The 24,871-nt window shown below is 42.3% G+C and overlaps 1 protein-coding gene across 3 annotated transcripts in view; it reads right to left on the reverse strand.

Moving 5' to 3' along the window:
* Positions 1–24,871, reverse strand: part of HIC2 (HIC ZBTB transcriptional repressor 2) — an 82,806-nt gene that overhangs the window by 25,535 nt on the left and 32,400 nt on the right. The window contains exons 2-3 of one of the 3 annotated variants that reach the window (XM_054843848.1): positions 15,986–16,055; positions 6,438–6,563 (exon numbers count right to left, since the gene is read on the reverse strand). The exons of the other annotated variants lie outside the window; for them this stretch is intronic. The gene's annotated coding sequence lies outside the window, so the exon portion shown is untranslated. The remainder of the gene's footprint in view (positions 1–6,437; positions 6,564–15,985; positions 16,056–24,871) is intronic. 3 annotated transcript variants of the gene reach the window in all.

The raw sequence follows: 24,871 nt of genomic DNA on the forward strand, positions 1-24,871 counted from the left end.
CTTCCTCCCTTGGAATTTTGTAACGGCCCAGTAAGAAAGTCTAGAGGTTCTCCCAAAAGTCCCCAAAATGCATCAGAGACTGGAATCCACTGCAGGGCTGCAGTAAGTTGTCTCAGCAGATTCAGTGGGTAACAAGGTCTTCTGAAACAAAGTGTAATAAGTGTTTCTGCCTGGACTTGCCGGAAGACCTTAATGCAAATACAACTGCAGGAAAATTAGGGTGGACTCTAGTGGCTGCCTCCCCCTCAGGGTTTTTTTTTTGTTGTTGTTGTTGTTGTTTTTTCTTTTCTTAAACGCTGCTGAAATTCATTACAGTTGCATTTAAACTGAGGTTGTGATTTAAATTTTCCAAAGCAGGCAGGGCAGGTTTGAAAGCCTGATAGATCAGAGTTTATTTGCTTCCTGAAGAACTAGGGTAGCTGCAGAGCCTTCCCCAAGGGGTGCCTGGTTGGTCCACCACCCCCTTGACATGTTTGCTGTCACACAGGCCACTGGATTCCTGGCAAGACAAGCAGGCTTGCTCCTTACAACCAAGCAGCCCCACATTCAAGCATGCCAGTACTTTCCTTGAAGGTATTTACAGTTTACTTTTTAGTGCTACTTTAAGTTCAAAGGGGGTAGTAAAGCCCCATTAAGCCATTTACATCAAACTGGTTAGTTAATTATCCTGTTGCAGGCTTTAAATTAGCAATTTATAACCCCTTCCCTAAAGATGCCAGTTTTTGGAAACAACTCAGCCAGGACATTTTGCAGGGTGCAGTTAAGAAACAAAAACCCCACTAAACCCAACCACTCCCCTCAAAAAAACACCCAGAATACATCTCGTCAGTTTTTGGTTTGAAATCAATTAATTCTCAGAGAATCCAGTAGGGACAGGGGTGGGAGAGAGCCCACCACTACCAGCTGGCAAGGGTAGTGAGGCTACGTCTGCCTTAGGCTGTGTCTGTGCAGCAAAACGCAGTGATGTGCAGAGATACAAAGCTAGCCTGGGAGGCACGACAGCTCGGTAAGGAGAATGCTTCCCTTACAATGAGATATTCTGCTGCTTAGTATCATAATCAAAGGTATTTTCACATTCATATGTACAAAAATGTGTCTGCCCACAAGGAAGGAAAATTATTTCAGGCTTTGGGGCTGGTTGAACTGTGAATGCCAGCGTACAGGGACTAAAGAGGACCATGGGTTTTGGTCAGCACCTCTGCTCACCTGTGCAGGTGAGGAGGCTCTTGCCACACTGCAGCCATCTTTCAGGTTAGGATTAAGGAAATTCAGATTTATATGCCTTTGCCATAAGGGCCGATGATCTGCTCACAGTGAGCCAGGTGAGGCTGGAGCCAAGGAGTCTCCATTCCCAGGATCTTCTCCCCTGCCAACAACATTTCATTTCTGAGAAGGAGAATCTGTTGTCCCCTCAGGGTCTGGTTATTCCAGTCCACCCCACTCAGAATTCAGAGCTGTTATAGAAGGGAGTAATAACCACCTTGCCCCCTAAATACCTAACTGCCAAAACTAACCAGGCCCTGGAGTAAAGCATGCCTCTCACCCTCTCTTCCTTAGTTCCACCAGCCATTATTAGTTTTACAAACAACTAGCATACTGGATGTTTACTGGCAAATTCTATTTAAAAGAAAGATGGAAAGGAAAAACTGTCCAGTTGCTACTATTTTCACACAACAGTCTGTCAGGTACAGGAGAAATCTTGGCCCTAATCCCGATAGCTGTCCCAAACCAACGAGCACTTAAAACCTCACCAAGAGCAGGAATCCATGGAAAGGAGGGGCATGTGGAGTGAGACCAAGGCTAACTAGGAGATTCCACATTATGTGCCTTTTTTGAATGTTAAAGAAGTTTGAGAGAAACATTTCAATTCTACTTGAAAGACAAGACAGAGAGATGGAATCAAGTCATATGGACAGACACTGTGATTTTTTCCTCCGTATTAATACATCCCCTTTCCAATAGCAAAAAAATTATCTTCTGCCAAACAAGTGTCAGATTACCTTAAAAAAGAGAGATAAAAATCTAAGCAAGTTAATTTCTTTATACTACACAACCATAAGATTTATTTTGCATTTGCTTGCTTTGTCTTCTCTATGGAAAGTAGCCATTTCACAACAATTTTTGAGTTGAGGGGGCAGATGGGAAGAAGAAAGAGAAGGATACTCAGAAATTTCAAACCAAAGAGACAAAATATTTTTCTACAGAATTTGGTAAGATGATATCACTTTTATGTGATTTACTGTTCCAGATTGCAAGACAGAGGCCTCATGATAAAAATACAGGTAAACACAACATAAAATCTAAATTATCTAAAGGACTGAAAAACCCAACCCGGCACATAGATGACATTCTCCAGATTCTCTGCCCTTTCTTGGGAGCAGTTACACCCAAACCATCACTCAGCCCAGAAGCTGTTCTCTCCTACTAATCACTCTGGAATCACACACTAAAGTAAAAAAGTTCAAATGCAAACACTAACCTGGTCTTTGAAACAGCCCAGTGCTAACAGACCACATGATTACATAATATTAGGGAATTATAAAATAACGTGAAACTGGGGACAAAGGAGAAAGCAGAGCCCTCCTATGGGTGAAATGGGAGTCTTTCCTGCTCCACCAAAACCTTCCATTTCCAAGGCATGCATTACCCGGGCCTGTGCCCAGAACAGGTGTGTCTCCTTAAATACCTCACATGTCACACTTGTGTCTCATGGACACAGTCCTGCAGGATTATATTAGTACCAGTGCATACCAGCTGTAGCTACCCCCAGCAGTATCCTGTAACTCCTTGCATGGGGGGAGCTGCTCTCCATAGCATGCAGAGCCCCTTACCACATGACTTTCTGGAGACAGACAGCGACCCTGTGACACAGCTTTGGAGCATTTGTGCTCTGGGGGTTGAATCAATTCAGGGACAAGCAAAAAGACCTCCTCCAAGAGCAGGAACGAGACTGCCAAGAGAAAGTGATGGAGGGCTCCAAGTATTCTTTTCTTTCCCTCCTCTGCACTTATTACCAGCAAATTCTCAACTGATTTATGCCAAATAGACACTCAGAAGATCTCCGTTAAATAAAAAAAGATGCACAGCTAACAGAGCAGAGTCCACTCAGCCATTCCCAAGCAGAAAATGCTGACAAGGCAGATATGGCTAGTGCAGGATGAAGGAAGGACAAAGGAGAGTGAGCCTCATACATCCTTAAGTCAGTACAGGAAGAGACACCCCTTGGCAATTTCAACCTAATTCTTCACTAAGCCTTGGAGGATACTACCTGCTGGCCTAAGCAGCTGAAAGAGCCAACAAGAAAAATTTTTAAGGCAGCAAATGCATTAACAGCATTTTCTATGTCATATCTTTGTGACTGGCACAGATAATGAAAAAAGACAACACAGCTTCACTAAGGGCAAGTAGTACCTGACAAATTTGGTGGCCTTTTACAACAGGGTTACAGTGTTGGTGGGTAAGGGAAGAACAGCTGATGTCATCTACTTGGACTTGTTGCAAAGCATTTGACGCTGTCCTGCATGACATCCTTGTCTCTAAATTGGAGATAAATGGATTTGATGGATGGACCACTTGGTGGATAAGGAATTGGTTGGATGATTGCACTTAGAGTCAACAGCTCCTTGTCCAAGTGGAGACCAGTGACGAGTGGTGTTCCTCAGGGGTCAGTATTGGGGCTGACACTGTTTAACTTCTTTGTCAACATGGACAGTGGGATCAAGTGAACCCTCAGCAAGTGTGGTTGGTAACTGGTAGCCCTGCCATTAAAGACACTTAGCTCATGGCTCAAGGAGAGGATGGTGGGGTGGCAGGCAGTGGGTGGAGGTCCAGGATGAAGCACAGACCTGGATGTGTTCCCCTCAGAAACACCAGCAGCCAGAAACACCCTGGCATTGTGTGACCAGCAGGTCGAGGGAGGTGATTCTCCCCCTCTACTCCACACTTGGGAGACCTTCCCTTGAGTACTGTGTCCAGCTCTGGGGTCCCCAGTACAAGACAGACATGGAGCTGTTGGAGTGAGTCCAGAGGAGGCCACAAAGGTGATCAGAGGGCTGGAGCACCTCTCCTATGGAGACAGGCTGAGAGAGTTAGGATTCTTCAGCCTGGAGAAGAGAAGGCTCCAGGGAGACCTTACAGCAGCCTTCCAGTATGTACCTAAAGGGGCCTACAGGAAAGCTGGAGAGGGACTGTTTACAAGGGCAGGTGGTGACAGGACAAGGGATAATAGCCTTAAGCTGGAGGACGGGAGATTTAGATCAGGTATTAGGAAGAAATTCTTTACTGTAAGGATAGTGGGGCACTGGAACAGGTTGCCCAGAGAAGCTGTGGATGCCCCATCCCTGGAAGTGTTCAAGGCCAGGTTGGATGGGGCTTTGGGCAACCTGGTGTAGTGGAGGGTGTCCCTGCCCATGGCAGGGGGGTTGGAACTAGACGGGCTTTAAGGTCCCTTCCAACCCAGACCATTCTATGATACCTGGTTGAGCTATAGCTCTGCAATACAAAGGTATTCTTCAGCATGAAGAACTGCCCCCATGCCACCCATCTCATGAAGAGCATCTTGTAGTACTTAGAGAGCCAGATCACCAATGGACATGAGAAGCTGCTGACCAGCCTGCATGGGCTCAAAGGTGGAGGACCACAGTGCTTTGTAGGATCCTCCTTTCTTATTCCTCCTTAACAGCACAAGTGCCTTCATTTTCCAGCGAGCGACTCCTGAATTCAGGAAGCAGCTTTTAGGAGAGAGAATGCACGAGCAAGAATGCAAACACTAATCTTGATGAAAAGTTTAATTTATGAGGAATCTACCACATCCATAAGTTATTCCACTGATTAATTAAATCATATTTCCAGGTTTGAGTATACATCAGGTTTGTCTGCTCATCCCTACAGTAAATGGCCCCAGGCATCATGAGCAGCCGTCAGGGATGAAGGCAGTGCCAAGCTAAACATTCTTCTGAAGTGGCACAGGTAGAGCTTTTTCAGTCCACTTTCTGTTTTATAAACCCTCAAGGGCAGGGTGATACAGTGGGGTCAAAAAACCCAACTCATCAGTCCAGTGCAAGTCAGAAGGAAAGGGAAATTCTCACAAACTCTACATCCCAGTCACCTGTTCATCTCACTGGCCATCTCTGTTCAAATGAATCCAGAATAACACCATGTCATGATACTTCATTCTCAAACAAATGAACAGGACCCCAAAATCCATCCATCCCTAGAAACCCATGCACTTCTTAGTACTAGCATTTCTCATTTTCAAGAGGTCTCAAGTCCATAGCCATAAAAATCAGCATTAACCATCAGGTGAACTTTTACTCTTTAACTAACTATTTATTACACTGGGTCTTTGAGTACCAGGCAAACACCTGTTGCAAATGCCACCCCATGTTCTCAGACACAGGAGTTTAAATGTTGAGCAGTTTCCCATAACCAAGATTCAGCATCTTTACATTTTCTTTATTCTTTGCCAGCCACAGTCTTAGTGACTTCCTGGCCAGTTAGCAGTCAGCCTGGGAAAGGCACTTAACTTTACACATTTGTCATGAGATCTTAGAATATAAACTGTCACATCCTTCTTGAACAACTTGAAACCAAATCACAAGAGCAGGTCTGTGTCCCCAACAAACAAATGGAGGCCCACCTGTATTTCATAGCTTGCAGAAACCTTCATACTTAGTGATGCATCTAATGTGGAAACAGTTATTTAAAAAGCCATTAAAAGAAAATCCCCACATTTAGTATAGGAGTGCAATCATTCACTTCATTTTTCCACAAAAATTTCAGACTTTGGGAAAACCAGGTCGTCTTATGAGCAGCCTCTCAATATACCCAGATGGAGCTGTGCGTTCCCATAGGGAAACAGCAGCATGTGCATTTTCTTTGAAGGCTCACAAGGTCTAAATTTCTTGGTAAGAGCAAAACAAAATAACTCATTTCAAGTAGGAGTAGCTGAGAACAGAGCTGTCCATGAGCCTCTGTACAGGCCTCCATCCAAATGCTGAACTCCCACTCTTGTCAGTACTTGCAAGCATTTAGTCCAACAGAGGTTCTTCACCAACCTACAGCTATTTCGTGACATGCCTGTCTTGGGGCGTAAAACCCTAGACAGCGTCCCCTTAAAGCAAATGCATTTGTTAGATAATTGAGGATGTTTTATGGGGAAAATGACAAAAATCCTACTGTCATTAAGAGGAAAATTAGTGATCTAGTGCATAGCAATGATTAACCAGGTAGCTATCTTTTTTTATTGAGGAACCAGACTCATAATTAAGCTGGGTTTTTTTCTTCTTAAAATTTATATATATAAACAATTTATTGGAAAGTTTTACACAATTTTAACCAGTGGAATTTCAGAGTTCAAATAAATTACAAGCTATTTCACTGTTGGACTGTCTGCCTCTAAGGTCATAATTAATTTTAATTTTCGGAAGTTACAGTACCAAACATGTGACCAGGAGTAAAATACAAAAAACCTCTTTAGAGCTCTCTTGCAGTTTGTATCAGGTATACAGAAGACAGGAAAATAGGCGGCCAGATGCACTTATCTTCAGAGGCAGCTTGCACACCTTGGGAAGTACGTAAAACACGACAAATTAAAAATTCACTTGCCCATTTAAATTTTGGGGGAGGGTAATAGAGATGAGACAGAGGAAGGGAAGGGGGGGAAAAAAAAGTAGGACCAAGTGTTATGTTAGTGACTTAATATGAACACACAGAGGGAGTTACCTTTATCTGCGTATTACATCATAGCAAATACAGGAAAAGCCACGGCAATGCCATGCCAGCAGCTAAATGTGCTTGTACCGATTTATTTATTCAGATAGCATCCAATGGTAGAGGAAGAGTGGATTTAAATCAAAGTAATTTAAGACTACCAAATTTAATCTTATTTTACATTCACACTCTAGTTATTTCCATAAAGGATGATCAGTGGCTAGTAACTACTAAGCCATATTGATTTGCAACTAAATATAGTCTGCTCTCAATTTGGTACTATTTTTTGCTAACCAGAAAGCTGCACTATCTCCAGTTGAAACATTTATTCTATTTTACAGGTATTTATCCAGCTGACATTTTTCTTCCTGTTATTATTTTAATAAACAGCCATGACCTTTATTAGACATTTTATTTTTCTCATTTGAATCATACTGCCTGAAAATCCAGAAAGTAACCATCCATTGAGAATTTTCTGAATCCATTTTCTTATCAAGCATACTAAACATTTAAGTCCAAACATGTTTAACATTTAAAACAAACTCTTTATTAATGTGAGCTATAGCTGATGATTTAAAATGGAATTCTCACTGCCTTATCCTTCAAAATCTAGAGCTACCACATACTTACCTCCCATTATATCTAGTTCTTATTCACCAGCTTAGAAAAAGAAAACAAGCATCCTAAGTTTCTTAGGCTTTCATTAGTTTCTCAACTGAAATCCTTTACTGCATGAAACAAACTTAAATAAAAAAAAAAAAGGCATAAAACGGCCTCAAGGTCTCCCTGCAAAAGCAGCTACATCTATCAAAAGCCCAGTACTTTCTTACGAACTCTTGTTCCTCATGCTTAGGGACAGACTTTCTGCAGTTGAGCGTTCATCTTTCCTTACACCTTTGGCAGAAGACAAGTAGTGCCTGAATACAGATAGACCTAAACTCACTGAGATGTATAAAAATTGTTTAAGACAGCTATTGCAATTTCAAGCAAGTATTTCTTCCTAGGTATTAAAAAAGTTGTTCAATTCAGTAGCTTTTAGCCACTACATCTACTTGACTTTTGCTCGATATCCCACAATTTCCTAACATAAAGGCTACCAAAACACAAACTGAAGTAAACAATGGGGAAAGAGAAACACTCACACACCATGAAAGCAAGAGGTACATATCAATTCCCTAAAATATGCATTCTGCGTGCTTTTCAGTGGCATACGTACTGAGAGGCTGTGATTGTGTCTGTCCACATTTTGTTTAGCAATTTATATTAGAGAAACCTTTTTTTCAAAAAAAAAAATTCTTAATACCTGTGCCAAATGTAAAAAGCTAAAGCTTAATTTGCTATCAGGAAGATAGCAGGGCAGTAGAAGACAGACCTTCACCTGATCTGACACAATGTTATGTGAAAAGTACAGAAGAGACAGGTATTCATGAAACCCTCTCATGCTACTTCCAAATTCATGTTTGTCTTCACAATCCATGACATCTCTCAAACTGTTTCTGCACTAAGTTTCTTATTTGTTTATTCCTCCCCAAGGTAGCACTTCCTTTCATAAAATTCACACCTTAATTGCTAGCACAGACCTGGCTGCCTGTCAAGCTTAGGAAACCTGAAATGAAGTCTTTTCTTTTGCCTGCTGGGGCTCAGACCTAGGCGGCCTAGCTACTGCTTCTACAGCCTCCACAGAAGGTCCATGTCATTTCTTTAAAGCAAATGCTTCATTAAGCAATGAGGTACAGCTATGAGCTCACATGCTGCTTTCTTGTAATAATGTGTGTACACTTACATGGGAGTAGAAAGGAATAAAAAGTCAATACATTTACTGTGTCCCCGTGGCTGCATGAACGTCAATGCAAAATGAACCATTTGTTCTTAAAGTCAGGAGACACTCATCCTGTGAGGAGGTCTGCCTAACAGTTTTCAGTATGTTAAATAAGTGCAAATTTCACCTGATTACCCAATGGTTGACTAGTAAGCTAATGGTGACTCGTATTGCCGCTGACAGAACACACCTCAGTGACATTACCTGTCACGCTTCAGCCAATCTAACAACAGTCTTACCCTGGAGAGGTGCATCATGCACGTAGCTACTGGTTTCTGAATGGTGAAGGATCCTGTTCAAGGTCATCCATGACCACAGGTTAACCATCCAGTAGTCTGACTGATGCGATTACAACAGGAAAAGTAGTAGCATATTAGACACAGTGCCCTGGTCCTACATCACGCTGGACAACCCTCATATATGTAACTTGAGCATTGAGAGAATCTCCCTGGATAATTTACCCATATTGATGGATTTGAAGTTGTAGCTAGTTAGCAAACATGCAGAATGAATCACTACATTCTTACAGGTTATTGAAAAAAGAAAGTCTGGATGTGTCGAAGGGATAGAGCCAATAAAACCTCTTTGCTCCTTGCTGTAAACATCAGTTTTGCTGGCACGGGGGGAGAAGCAAGCAGGGGGAGTAGAACTACACATCCCTTCTTTAAAAGGAAGGTGACTTGATACCTGAGAAATCATCTAGTAAGAACACTATTTTCCTTACCTAATAGAGTTCCTTGTCCAGTATTAAAGGAAAGTAATCTTTCAGTAGCATTTCAGCCACCTCAAAGGGCAATTTAAAAAAATAATGTAGGGTTTTGATGTTTAAACAAGCTTTTCCAGCAATTACTTGTTAATAGCATCCAGAGGCTCCAAGTAAGAAGCAGGACTCATCATCCTAAGCAATTTATAGTAGCAACGCAGAGTGAGGCAGAGGATTTGAAGGGAAGGAAAATGCTGGGGGCAGGAAGAAGGGGGAGGGTTAAAAACCACAAGTAAGATTGCTAAGTACATCCAACATCAAAAAATTGGAATAAAAGCCAATGCCATGCACCAAAGCCCTCTGGAAATACAAACTGTTAAAAAAATATGAGCCATTACGTCCTTGTTTGCCCAATCAGATCAGCCCCAGCAGTTTTCCTGCAGCCTGCGCTTTAGAGACCTCCAGCCTTTTGCTACTCCTTTGGCAGCCTTGTGCCCTTGAGTACTCAGGTGTGCCAGGCAATGACAGCTGACAGGTACAAATTCATTTGCCCCAGGACTGCCTGGCATGTGAACTCAGAAGGGCACTGTGAGCTGGAAGAGAAATCTCCCAAGAGAAGAAACAAACTTTCACCATTTTGCCTAGAAAAGTGTCTTGCAGCCCTCCTCCAGAGCGCTGTGCTGCGTGGTTTGTAAGGTGCGTTATTCACAGTTGTGCTGCAGTCTGTACTCCTCCTCAGGGCAGGGGAATGCCACGCTGCAGCGAGCTTGCTTCCTCCCAGGTTCACGTGGAAGCATTCCAAGCTACTCAGCTTCTGACAGCTCTCCAACTGCTCTTCCACACTGTATTGCTTTACATTACATTGCTTTCCCTGCCAGGAGGCACTGCTGTATTACAGTACAGTCATCTAGCAAAACGTAAAACTGATTTTTTCACCTCCCAAATACCAACTGACTGTTGCCACTACAGTCACAACTATAAACCCTGCTCTGTATTAGACTCTCCTGCTTTTATGCATATACAAGAGATTTTAGTATCTTGCCTCCTCCCCAACTCACTTCTGTCATGCTTCACAGTCCTTTTTTCGGAGGACAGCTATCCTCAGCTTCCAGTCTAAGGTGTCACCACTACTCAAGTTAAAATACTTAAGCCAGCTCATTAGGTGCATTATCAGGCAACTCGACTGACTGTAGCACCAAACACAGAAAGTAAGAAAAATAACTAGAAGCATTGTAGTGACTCATAGCTTTGTTAACAAGCTCAGCTTTTTATTAAGTCAGAAATTTAACGAAGAAAGCAGGCTAGAGAGGCATTTTATATCACACACATTTTTAAGGTATTAGGAGGCATTTGGCTCCTAATTCTCTTCATTTCAATGGGCTTTGCGTTACTTGTGGGCTGCAAGGCAAAAGTAGTTCCCCGCACTGCAGTGTAGCTAGTTTCCTTTCTAGTTTTGAACTATAAAAATAGCCATATTGTAAGAGCAAAGATGTAGCTTGCTCTCTGTTCTTCAGGAGCAGCCAGAATAGGGCCCAAAAAAAAAAAAAAATTGCGGGGGGGGGGTGGTGTGAGGAGTGGAGAAAAAAAAAAAAAGGCGGCAGTGAAATAGAATACAGGCAGTCTTTTCCTTCTTATACCCTGTGCAATTGTTAAAGATCTCCTGATCCAGAGGTTGCATCCAGGCCATCACTTTTAATAAGAACTTATCTGTCCTTCATCGATTTTTCAATCTGTTTAGACTTCTGCTATCCATAACCCCCTTTGGCAATGAGTTTCACACGGTAACTGCTGCTTGACAGAGTGCCTCTTCTTTGCCTGCTTTGAATCAATTTAGTTAACACTAAAGAACCGTGAAGAATCACTCCCTACTCCCCTTCCCCACCCCATTCATGACAGTGTAAAATATCTGCAATGTCTGTAATAAGTCATCTCTTCTCTATGGCAAAGAGAAAAATCACATTGACTGACTTGAGACCCACCTTTGATGGTCTTCTCTGGACCTTCCCTAGCCCTCCACTACCTTTGAGAGGTTGTAATCAGAACTGCATGGTGTTTAAGATACTGGCACACCATGAATTTACACAGCAGCACACTGATGGTTTCTGTTTGGTTTACCAGCTTGGTTAAACATCCAGAGAGTTTGTTGATTCTTCGGGGAGTGTAGCATTTCCTCCCAGTCAGCCATTAGTCTCTCTGCAAGAATTTTTTGGGCACTCATTTCAGATAGTGGTCTTAAGTAGTCTGCTGAGGTGACAGGTGAAATTTTTCATCTCTCAGCAACTGCTGCCACAGATCTCTCAATTTTTATTTTTTTTTTTTTTACCCAATTCAAGCCAGTCGAACTCATAGCTTTCAAATCCCTGCCATTCCCCCCACCCAGTCTTCCCAAAAGCATGGCAGTTTGCAGCTGCTCAAAGCTCACAGCTACGTTCTTTCACCTGTACACCCACAAACCAGAGAAGCATAAAGTACATGGTTCTCCCCAACAAGCCAGGAGAGGCATTGTTACATTAAAATCTATACTGACCAACCAAGAAAACTTTCTTAAGCTTATGCCAGTGAATATCCCAGTCTTAAGAAATCTCCCGGGCGTCCCCATATAATGAATGACTGTCCTGAAGGATCAGGGTTGGCACTGTGATGCACGATTCACTACCCTGCCTCACGAGCCCCTGCTATCCCAAGAGACGCGCTTCACCAAATATAGCTGCTCCACATAATTGCTTGGCTTATCTCCCCTCTCTTAGTTGAGCTACCATAGTTCCAAAAGCCCTTAAAATTAATGATAGATATGCTTGCAGATTAAAATCCATCTACCCGTGTAATGCTATGTGCATCACTTGTTCATAACAGCATTGTCAGTCACAGTGCTCAGCTGCAGTTTCTCTATGCTTCTTAGCAGCAGCTCAAATACTGCCAAATTAGCAAATGCTGGGAGAAACATCAGAGCAGTTTTTGTTTGACCCCAATTTCAGAATTTCTGGCAAGAACTTGTAACACACCATGAGAAAAATAACACAAACCATAAAGTTATGAGCTGAAACACTGCATCTCAGCATACTTGACCAGAAAACTGAGCAGGTAATTTGAGCACAGACTCCTGTGAACATGCAGTTAACAAAAGTAGCTCAAGACAGCTTAACAAAATAGTAGCACAGACACATTTTACTTCCATAGTTACAAACATCTGAATTTGAATTAGCAAACTATAGAAATAACAACCTTTGTACATCAACAAAACTCTACTACTACCCACGAGCATAAGATAGCATGCAAAAGCTAGGTGAATAACGTAAGTCAATTCAGTATATTGAAATCTAAACCGTCCTTCTGGATATCTCATTTTCTGAACATTTTGCATACAGTGCCTGCAAAAATAACACTGGGTGTGTTAATTATCAGAAATAGTGTGGCCAGCAGGACTAGGGAAGTGATCATCCCCCCTGTACTCAGCACTGGTAAGGCCACACCTCAAGTACCATGTTCAGTTTCAGGCTGCTCACTGAATCAAAGACATTGAGGTGCTGGAACGTGTCCAAAGAAGGGTGCTAGAAGGGGCTAGAGAGCAAGTCCAAGGGAAGTGGAATTGTTTAGTCTGGAGAAAAGGAGGCTGAGGGGAGACCTTATTGTGCCCTACAACTACTTGAAAGGAGGTTGTAGCCAGGTGGGTGTTGGTCTCTTCTCCCACGTGATAGGACGAGAGGAAATGGCCTCAAGTTGCACCAGGGGAGGATTAGATTGGATATTAGGAAAAATTTCTTCACCAAAAGGGTTATCAAGCAATGGAACAGGCTGCCCAGGGAAGTGGTTGAGTCACCATCCCTGGAGGTATTTAAAAGACATGTAGACGTGGTGCTTGGGGACATGGTTTAGTGACAGCGCTAGGTTAATGGTTGATGATCTTAAAGGTCTTTTCCAACCTAAACAATTCTATGATTGGAAGTGCTGAGGAGGAGTCCCTTTCCTTCTGTTTCCTAAGGAAACTAATGTGGGATAGAACATCGCTTTTACTCAATAGAATGAGAAATTCCACCAAATCCCTTGCTGGAGCTCTGACATAAAGGGAATTCAGAAAGTCAGCCAGAGACCTGCCCACACCCATCACCTTACTTTCCAAGACTGGAATGAGAAAAAGTTGCATTTAAGTTTTGCACTCAGCCTCAAATGTTAGTCACCTCAATTTTCCCTTTTGAAATATACACGCAAAATATATATACCCACACCCCACTTATTTATGCACACACATATAAAAATCACTTCTGGTATTTCTTTTGAAATCCCTACTCTGACTGCTCTTGAAGTGCTGTATGTAATAGATGGCCTCCCCAGTTAATGTCCCCCTGTATTATAAGATGCTGCCATCCAGCAAGGGATCAGAACCAGCCAGGAGCTTCAATACAGAAAACACAACACGCTGCTCACAATGAACAGAAAAATTATCTTTGTAAAGCAGTTTACAGAAAGTGTCTTAAACACTGTTACAAGAAAGTGGCAGGCTATTCAGAGCTACACTAGGCAGGAAAAAAAGTTTGAGTCACAGGGCTAGCTACTTGCTGCTGTCCGGGAAGGTGTGCACAGATGGGTAAGGAAGCAGTATCTTCTGCCTCACACTGGACTCCTGTCCAGGCCTTGAGCTGCAAAGAGTCAGCATGTCCTGTTTGGGTCACATTCCCTTTCTTTGGTAACCAATTGAGAACATGTTACTTAGCTTCAGTATGAGCCAAGAAACTGCATTTCTTCTCAGTCTAGAAACATCTAGTTCCAGCTCAGTGGGTTTCAGAGAAGATTTAGCTGAGAAGAATGAGGATGCCCTCCTTGAAATAGATGTTCTGGCCTCTTCTGGGCATAACTGTCCCAAGCAGGACTTGACAATTGATAAGGTTATTGCAGAAAATGCATTTAAGCTCAGTTCTGTTAATATGGTCCTCTCCCAGTTGAGAGTAGAGGATCTCTGTTCATGTGGTATCTTTGCCATTGTTCCAGAAGCAGAACTATTACTGGTGAGGAAAAGTTACCCATAGTAAGGGAATGGGCTCTTCTTCTAAGCCATATAAAGGGGACAATGGGTGAATTTACTTTGCAATTTGAGAAGAGTACTTCTTACCATCTAGGACATTTGCATAAAACAGCTTCCTCAGTTCTTGGTTTAATGAATAAAGGAATCAAATCTTTCAATGCATATTGCAAATAACCACAAAGATTTGCCATATGAAACAGCTATACATGGCTCGCTCTCCAGACCCACCATCTACAAGTAAACATTTCTGAAGTGATCATCTGGGAGAGCTGAAAGCAGGCAGAGCTCAATGTCTAGCCAAGCTGACTCTTCAAGGAACAATATGGACAGCATAATGTTGAAAGTCTTGGACATACTTTTCTGTGGCTTCACTATGTTCAGGTTTTCCTCAAACAAATGTTTTTAAGATTTTCTAGCAAGCTGGTAATTTTCCTGCTGTGTCAAATTTCTTGATACCTACTTGGGAGACAATGTAGTTGATACATTAACATTTGCATGGCATATTTCTTTGTGCTGTGGAAATAGCCAAGTGAAGAGATGAAGAAACTTGCCCCAAAGTCACAATGGCATCTGCAGAGCTGAGGGGGGACCCCCATCCTCACTCCTTTAACTCCTTGTCATTTTGCAACTAAAGAAAAGCATAGCCAACAGGCAGTTAGATGAATGACAAACCTGCACAGCAATCTGGCTTCAAACGCTTGAGCTAAAGCTGCTTCCTACAGTCAGTAGCAGAATCACCTCCATCTCCTCTCAGGGGCAAGCCCCAAGAGCTGCCCAGCAGGCATACGCTGGTGATACACTATAGCCCATGATCTATCCATGGGGTTAGGCAGAAAGTAGTATCCAAGGTACCTATCATGGCAACATCTAAATGCAAGTATCAGAGCACTTTACAGACAAAAAGGTCTTTCCCCCAGGCTGTTGAAAATTTGCATGTTCCTGTGTAGCACTGAAGATAGCAGCAATGGTGATTCATTAAGATAATGATTTAAGTAGGAGGCTTAAGAAAGTCAGGGTGGATTAACAACCAAAGGGCTGCAGTTGGAGCTTCTCCACTCCAGGCTGCCATCTTCCCTTTTAAGGGAAAGGATGAATTCCAAAAGTCAGGAGAACTACAAATTAACAGCAACTATATCACAGCTACAATGCATTAAAGCACAAGAACACCACCTCTACTCCAGCCATCCTCCTTGACAATGTCAAGCACAAAATTTTATGCTGCAGAAAAATTGTCATGGCATTATAAATTATTGGCTTTTCCTTTATTTGCTTAGTTTGTTAGTGTAGGTTCTTCTCAAAAAAGAGATTGTGCAAATTTCTTTTAAACTAATTTTCTGTCTACCTTAGAAACAATACAAGTTTTCCTCCAACCAATTGTCTTTCCCCACTATTGAATAATCAGATGGGTTTGATAAATCAATTGCTCCCCACATAATAATGTAAATATACACATTGAAAAAAAGCACACAGGTCCTTTCCACACCCCAACATTTAATCAAATCATAATCAGTTATGAGTTGAAACATGCATTCTGTCCGTAACACGGGGTTAATGTTCAGACAGTAACAGGCAGCTCATACTTCATCCCTGCTAAGAGAGAGGCCTTTGTACAGTTATTTTAGTATAATAGTTTCAGTTGCCTTCTAGAGAGAAGCACAGGAAACCAATTTTGCTATTCTTCTGCTCACTCATAATAGTTGCAATAGGGCATCCCGGTGTATATTGCCCCACTCACCGCTAGCTGTGCTTGGTCTGAACGTCTTCTAGGCACTCTATCCCATGCTGATTCAGTACAGAATAGCTTCCTAGAATGCAATTACAGAAAGAGTAAGGGTTTGTCTTAAAAAGGGATTATTCCAGAACAGCTATTCCTTATTAACTATTCCAAATCACCTCTTTGTTAGGATGATTAAGTTAATTGGGAATAGGTCTTCTGCTCAGATTTGTAACTTACCTTGGTCTGAATCAATGACCCTGTTCAGATGAGCCCTTAGTACAGCGTCATACAATCATAGCAATGGCGTCATCAATAAAAATTGACTCATAGTCGCAATGAAAGTAGAGCTGCTGAGTGGACACATCTCAGCTGAGTTTATTGTAAGTCAGGCAGATAACAGGATCAAGAAATATGTAAAAAAAATAGTTGTTCTTATAATGTTAGATGTCAGCAGTACTGCATGTGACATTTTGTCTCTGGATCTGCTTTGTTGAAACGTGGTTTATTCCTTAGATATATGGAGACCTTAACAGCAGGGAAATTTTGAGTTCTGTAGCTTCTTTGTTTATTAAGTTCTTAGCTTGCAAGATTTCTCATCCAAAAAGGGCTGAGAAAGTACCTGGCACATCTTGGATGCTTATTGAATACATTAAATAAATCAAACGTTTTATGATAAAATTCCACTCCCCCACACCAAACAGATGTAGGTGCAAGTCAAAGAGGCTTGAAAAATTGCACTAAAATTGATTTTGCTCCAGTTTTCCCCAAAGGAAAAAATTTGTGTGTGGGTTGAGACAAAAACATGGAAAATTTCAGCTATCATGAACAACTGAAAAGAGAAATGGAGGAAAGGCAGAAGCCAAAACTGAACTTCACATTCAGAGTGCATAATTTATATTCTGTACAGTGTTCTGTATTACAGGCATTCCTGGACTTAAACGTAAAGTGAAAGTCTTTTCCTTGGGCTAATCACACTTACAGAGAAAAATGCCAGATAGCTTAATGCTGGAGTCTTCTAGCTACTCAGGGGAAATCACAGACCATAGAGAAGGTTCTTAGGTTGATTTCAGATTCTGAGAGGCTAGAAAAGATAGGACCCAACATAGCTGAGGATGTCTGTCACAAAACTGGGGGGAGAGTTATAGATACTTGTCAAGTCCTGCAGCCCAAAAATCCAAGAAAAATCTTGAACACCTACAACTTAAAATATATACAAAGCCATCTCATGTTGCATGCATTATAGGGAGGGAACAGAATCAAGACACACTCTGTTAAGGTTGCTTTTAGGCTGTTAGAGTATGACTCGATTTGGCATAGCTGACTGTTAAACATCACCGCCTGCATGATATTCCATGCCTGAGGTCTGTGCCCAGGCAGTCGGGTTCTGGGGAGGGGCACAGGGCAGAAAGGTTCAGTGGACATAGGTCAGCCATTTCCAAGGACGATACTGGCATCTCAAAGGAGCTCAGCTCTCTGACAAAGACAGACACAGAACTCAGTATTTCAGGGCAGCGTTCAACTGCCAGACCTGCAAGACCATTTCTTGTGTCCCTGCAACTCCTTGTTTGTACCACACCTCCCACATTCACACTGACGAAGCTGGTCCATCCCGTATACAGAGTGAATCGGGGATCCCGTGTCAAAAAATAGCAGGTGATCCAGCCTGCCATTACTTGATCACAGTATCTGTGTAACCATCAGTCTCCCTTTGCATATAGGCAACCTTAGCACATGTATGTAATATTTTATAAGCAACTTTTATGGGTTCTTTTCCCCGTAGGAGAGAAAGTTAAGAGAGACATGATAGAAAGGGCAATTATAAATATATGCAAGTCAAATCAGAAGGGGAGGAAAAAGGAAAAAAAAAAAAAGAAGAAGAAACTGAAACCACTTCCAGTCTCTCTCTCCAACAAATTCCACACTCTCATGGTCTCTGGCACCACTTCACAGTAACCCCAGAAGATGTTCACCTGCTCCCACAGCACTAAGGAACAGTGAAACAGGAACAAAGAAGCTCCCACCTAGGATGGCCAACATAATCCCCTGACAGCACATCACAGAGGGAAAACCTTATCATTAAAGCAGAACAAAAACAAACACACACACAGCTCTACTGCTGCGCGCTATTAGCATCCTCCCCATTTTCTATACGCATCTAATATCAGGAGATTTATATTCAGGCCAAAAGCTCACGCTGGCAGGAGAGGAAAGTACTTTGGAGAAGAGACGGGAAGGAAAAAAAACCTCTACAGTTTCTTGGCTTGTGATCAGCAGGCTGGATGCATTCTGTGGAACTGGGCCAAAGTGTTAGTTATTATATTCAAGAGAACATCTGAATCCCAGCTCAAGGGAGACGAGTTTGCGGCTCTCATTTATGCTGTATATCAATTGAATATCAAACCACATTTTCCGCCTTCTGAATAATAAAGCTTAATAGTTTGGGACTCCCATATGGTCTATTGTTAAAATATTTCCAAACACTGGCTGCTGTTTCATTTCTGAAGGAAAGATTTCTCTTTCCTCTTCAAGTTTTATTTGTTTAAGAGATGCTCGTAGCAAAAGCTAAATATATCTTTTAAATATTTCCAGAGTTTTAAGAAGGGCTGAAAAATGAGGGGATAAGGAAAAGCAAATACATTTTGAAATTGGCTTTTTTTTTTTTTAATGTCACATGCAAATGTTTGTTCCAGGCAGAAGCAGCTGGTGCCACCAGGCTCTGCTGTTCAGAACAGGGGGTGCAGAAGCTTTCAGAAACCATGAGCTGCTCTAACAAAGGAGGACCACACAGACTCATACCATTCACAAAAGGACCCAGGCCGATTATTTGACTATTACTTACAAGGAAGCTTGGCCAGTAACGTAGGCAATAAATACTGGAGAAACCTGTTCTGTGCATAACCCAGGTTTGTCTTTTCACAAGTCCTGCTCTCTAATTAGCTACTCATTCCTGGAGGGCATTGCTGATGGATGGAGTGTATCAATTTGGTATATTTAAAGAAAAAGTTAAGAAACTTCTTAAATAATAAAAGCGTCAGCGTAATAAACACTCTGCAGTGTGTTAGGTACAGTCACTAGTGCTTTTGCCCGGTTACACCAGAAAAGAGTATTTCTGTTCTTTCAACTTTGCAGAAAAAGACTTAGTGGCAAAGAGACTCTCTAACTTGCAAGGGCTGCAGCACCCTGCTCAGAGCCTGGATGGGAACTGAGAAATGCTCATCTTTTGGTCCTGCATTAACCCCTCTTCAATTAGCACGGAAGGACTCAACTGCTCGGTGAGCAGAAGTGAAACCACACAGCACTGCCTAGTTGTGCACTGGTGTGAACCTCCAGCTCCACCTCACTCAGCTCTTGCCCTCTCTATGAAGTGCTTCAAGCTCTCTGACAGGAGCTCTCAGTGTGGCACCAGCTTGCATGTCCGCCAGTCACTCAGCAAAACAGAAGGTGCTGAGCTAGGCGCAGCCAACAGCATAACACAGCACAAAAATGTAGCTGTTCCTACAGCCCAGGGAGCCAAGTTAAAACTTCTGCTCTCTCCTCCTTACTCTTCTGTTCTAGCCCTCATTGCTGCTTATCATTCCTGCCTCCTGTTCCCGTCCCCTTCATCACCTATCTGCCTCACCAACCCCTGCTCCAGTGTACAGGTCTTCAGAGTCAGCTGTCCTAACCCTGAAACTGGTTGCTCATACTTATCAGCTGCCTCCTCCCCAGAAAGGAAGAAATTCCAGTATTTCAACATTCGCTCTCATCCCAATTCAGGGAAAAAACCTGAAATTAGAGACTCTTTGTAGAACGGAAGTTCACAAGTTTAAAAAAAAAAAAAAAAAAAAAAAGAGAAACCTATTTGTGAGCACCAGTGCATTTTGTGTCATTTGAAATGGAATATTTTTACATTACTGAAACCAAAGTTGGTTCATTTTGGTTTGGTGACCTGACCCGAGAAATTTTGTTCTGAGTCAGTACACTATTGAACTGCTTTTATTCCCACAATGTTGCATTGCCTCAACTCCTGCAGTTTGGCAGCCTGATAACCCTGGTCACACTTCTGGGTCAGACTCCCTGGCTGGAAGGCAGTTCCCATAGCACACACCAAGGTGTCCTGTGGCACAGCACACTCTGCGGGAGAGCTGTAATGCCATATGGGAAGTCCAAGGCCCTTGGAGTCTGGCAGAAGAGGACATGTACATCAGACAACAGCTCTCTGAGCAGCCAAGGACTACCTGGAATCCAACACCATGTTTTGAACCAATTCTGAGTAAAGCCTTTCAGACCAGTTAAAGAGGAAAAGAAAAAAAAAAAGCGCGAAGGTATTCCCATTCAGGTAGTATAGACAGTTCAATGTAATATTTCTGGTAAAATGCTAGTTTATTAATTTTACAGGTGATCAGAAATCTAGAATTTGGCTTTTTTTTTTTTAAAAAAAAGTTCTATTTTAAAGAAACTGTATTTTTCTCTGAAAAATCCACTACAAAGAAAAACTCAAATTAGGCTCCTACTGACCACAGCAGCATTCTTGCAAACAGTCTTAAAAATAATCCAGTCAATGAAGCTCACTTATAGAAATTTCCCCAGCAGGCAACATAAATTATAGCAATATCAGCATGTCTCTGCCTCCTCCATAGCCCCTGTTGTGACCCAAGGACTGTAGGATTGAGTTCATCAACCAAGTATAATGACTAGAGAGAGTCTGACAAGTGTTGGAGTAGAGGTTTTGCAACAGAAGTCTGAATGGTCGATCACTTGCTGCTTCTAGCCAAGGCACAGACACGGCTGTTAAAATAGTTGGGTAGAAACAAGTGCTGGTAGAGTTGCTGAAGGCTCCAGGTTCTGCCCCAAACATTAGAGGTGTCACCAACTCGTGCTCAACAAAACAGCTCTTAAAACAAGTGGAGAGGACTCAGTGGGAAGATCAGTATATATTCACAGAAAGCTATTTTAGTGATTTTCCTGTGGACTCTATAATGCTTCTCTCGTAGCATGTGTTCTTACCCCTATGTCTGTGTATCTGAGAGAAGGTAGAGTGCATGTGCATGTATGGTTTTGATTTACTTTAGAAAAAAAAAAAAAAAAGGAGAGACACTCAGCTTGTAGTTTCAGTGTTGGAAACTGCAATAAACCTCTCTTTTTAAACCCCATAACCTTGTGACTGTTTTATAGTTATAAGGAATCATAACCAGAGAAAGATTTAGCCTAACAGTGATCTGCCCTCAAAGACATTAATCTGTCACACCTAATAGAAGGGGAATAAGGAGACAAACCTTTCCTCTAAGTAATTCAAACAGAGGGCATATGGCTTTGGAGGGAACTTACTGTAAGTTGCCCCGTAACAAGGGTAAATTTGGCAATGCTGCACACCCAAAGACATTGTTTACAAGTCGGTGTGAAAAATATCTCTGCATGATTTCCTTGTGTTTTAAAACCTGACTTCTTTATGATCATATCTCACCACTTGTGGTTGACACATCCAACCAGCTTTCCACCCACTTTTCACCCCCTTTATACCAGTAAGATTGAGTCTTTCTTTTGTTTGCAATTTTTTTCCTCTTCTCAAAGTAATTCTTTACTTTTGAGGGATCAGCAGAAGACAATCAAGTGCATCATGCCAACATGTTAAAGCACAGGCTTCTATCAATATTTCAAGTATAACTGCTTGTCTGGGCTTCTAGTAGCTTATTTCTTACCCCATAAAGTGCGCAAAAGTCTTCAGATTCGTTTGTCTTTTCTCTCTTTCTCCATACCTTATATGGGAAATAAAAGGTTTATTTTCTCTCCTTCTCTCTTCTTCCCCCAAACGGCAATCCCCAACTTTTCTAGTTTTACCATATGAGTTCTCTCGCTCCTTCTCTTATCCACTGTGTTTCTCCAGACTCACAGTAAAAAGCATTTCTGGATCACCTTGCTCTAGGCTCCTTCCTCTCCTCCAAAGAGGCAACAAATGGCTTCTGGGACACTTTGCTTCGTTTCCTCTCTTGGAAGAAAGCCAGAGTTTACTCAACTCTCTTTTCCTCAGGTCTGCCACTCAGCCCACTAACCTATCCCCATTTTCCACCCACACTGAACAAGCCATAAGGTTTCCAAACTTGTCTGAAGAGCTTAATCCTAAATTCAGCTCGTTGTCTTATAAGAGACTAAACATGAAACCAACACCGATGCTTAAGAGTTCTCATGATATCTCAAAGCAGGTGAAGACCATTATTGTCAGATTCCTAGCATGCAACAAGGCTGATAGGGAGCACTGAAAGATATGGGGCTGCAAGAGACCAAATTCATATGTAGTGGCAGTCCAGGAGAGTATACTGAATTCAGAGGAGCAGTAAACCTAGACACTGGTTTTCCAGACCAGTCAGGGGAGGTTTGGTATTAGAGGACCTGAGGGTAATCCCCAGATTACCCTTCAACACGCTCACAGGGAGCAAATGTCACTTTGCATGGTGAAGCATGCCAGCCAGGGAGCATGCTTTATGTTTCATGTTAATGAGTATTAGCATGGAACCCAACTTCCTTCCCCTCCCTATTTTTGATATAATTAAGGACAAGAACAAGCATTTTGTTTCAGTCTGCAACAGCAACAGACCACAGCACGGCAGAATGACAGGAAAGGGAGAGAATGAAGAAAAAAAAATAATCCAGGTGGTAGACACTTACTGCTCTGGCCACTGCACGAAATGAAGGCTTGAGTGCACATTTTTGCCTGATTGCATAGCTGTCTCTGCTACCCATCTAATCTGCTTAGAAAACTGGTTTTGAAGGATATGGTTCAGACATACCACTTGCATGGAGGGGGGGGAGTGATGAGGGGAAAAAAAAAAAAGTGCTGCAGCTGCAAAAGATAAAATAGAGACAACTAATTTTCTCAGAGGTTGCAACACAACCTCTCCCCCTCCTCCACATGCAGTCACTGCGCTGGCAGGATAAGCTGGAGATTCTCCAGCGTAAGCAAGAAGGCACAATAAGGTGTGCAGGCCCTTCTCCACCCCGATACCCACAGCCCTTGGGGGTACCACAGAAAGCAAAGGCTGACAGCCCAGCCACTCAAAGAGAGGTGGTGACATTCCTCCGCCTGCTCGTTTCAGTTGCATTACCATTTTTCAGAGGGGGACGCAAGAAACGCGCATTGCTAGATGTTATGCCGAGACAATAATGAGCGTAAGGGAGTTGCAGACTCCTGTTGTACCAATTGGTCCTGGGTTCTGAACTCTCATTGTGTGATCCAATTTCTCCTGTCATCCAAGCCATTTTGCAAACTCCAAGCATACGTTCATTTAAGCCACATGTCCTGAAATCTAAACAGCTGAAGGGGACGGGAGGGGTAGGGAGAGAGGAGAACCACTGGATTTCTGGTGACAGCATCTAAAATACACATTTGCACAAGGAAGTCTCACTTTAGATAGTCACTTAGCAAAACAACTACAGCTGCTGACAAGCAAGAGGTACAGTTTCAAGTGACCATCAGACATAAAATAAGCCAAATAAATTACTGTAGTCTAAAGGGAGTGGGTATGCGTGCTCCCACAAACGTAACAGAGATAACGAATGGATTACCAATGGGTGACCCCATGTCAAGATTAGCAGACCCAATTCTTATTTCAGTAACACCTTTGCAATGATATTACTAAGATCTAGCAGAAGCGAAACCGAAATCAGAGTCCAACCCAGGATGTCAGGGAGGCAGCTGCTTTAGTTTTTTAATGCCTAGAATTTCAACCCAGTTTGCTTTGTTTCAGGAGTCTAAGCTGTCTTTGGCAGAAGGGCTAGCAGCCTTTGCCAGCTGCCACATGATCTGCAAGGATGTTTTCTAAATGGAATTGGGGATTTTTTGGGTGGGGCTGGGGGATAGGAGGCAGGGGTTGTTTGTGATGAAGGCACACAATGTGAGAAGTATATTGGCATTTTTTGTCCCTCTCCTCAAAGGTGTATTTTCCTTTCTTTCCATTCCCTGCCCACGTATACACTTACCCTCTTCTCTGTGCTGTCCTACACCTAGACCCATCTGTTCTTTGAAAGTATCAAGAATGCCAGTTCTGGTCTTTGTGGGGTCTTTGAGGAGGCATTGTGTGAGTGCTTACCCCTGATTGAAGTCAAATACAAGGGGTTTTTTACATGTATATAAATAATTTTTAAGCTTTCCAAAATATTAATTGCTTATGGAAATTAAACATCTGCTAACAATAAACTCCCCATACAAATGAGAAGATAGTTTCAGTCTGACTAGAATGCTTTCCCTTGCTAATTGCCAAGAATACCATTTTCTTGGTTTTTTACAATGGCGATTTCATTAGTTCTCCAACTATCAAAATATTTCAGTCCTTTCTCTTTCATGACAGAAAGGAAAAGGTCCAATTCCCATCTCCAACTCAACTTTGAGGGTCCTGCAAAACCAAGTGAGAAACTGGCAGTTATGACTAGCCACAAAAAGTCCTCGAGGCAGAGACCACCTGCACACCTTCTCTCCTCCATAGCCCATAGTCCCCCAGGACTCTGCTGAATTTTCACAAGAATTACACTACAGACTACGGCTGACTGTGGCAACTAGGTACTGCAAGTGCAAAGTGGTGCTGAAATGCTGATAACACGAGAATGCTTAGAATAGCTGATGCCAGGGGGAGAGAAGGGGGACACCAGCTGAATTTGCATCACACAAGGAAGTAAGTCAGTTGGGTAAAAGCCCCCATATGGCTGCTTGGAAACATAGAGCTAAAAGGGTTTTCACTGCTTGGAGAACTGCCGATCTCCTCATCTCACTCTATACAACTTGGTGGAGAAACAAAAGAAAAAAATTCCAAAACCCCACAGTATTTTATTATGCAGGAAAAGCAGCTAGTCCTTTGCACGAGTATGTTTTCTGCATTCAAGAATCTCAAAGCACTTAGCTATAGTTCTTGCCCTCTATCCACTTAAGGGATGAAA

Source organism: Grus americana, chromosome 16 (assembly GCF_028858705.1).
Source record: "Grus americana isolate bGruAme1 chromosome 16, bGruAme1.mat, whole genome shotgun sequence".
Lineage (NCBI taxonomy): Eukaryota > Metazoa > Chordata > Aves > Gruiformes > Gruidae > Grus > Grus americana.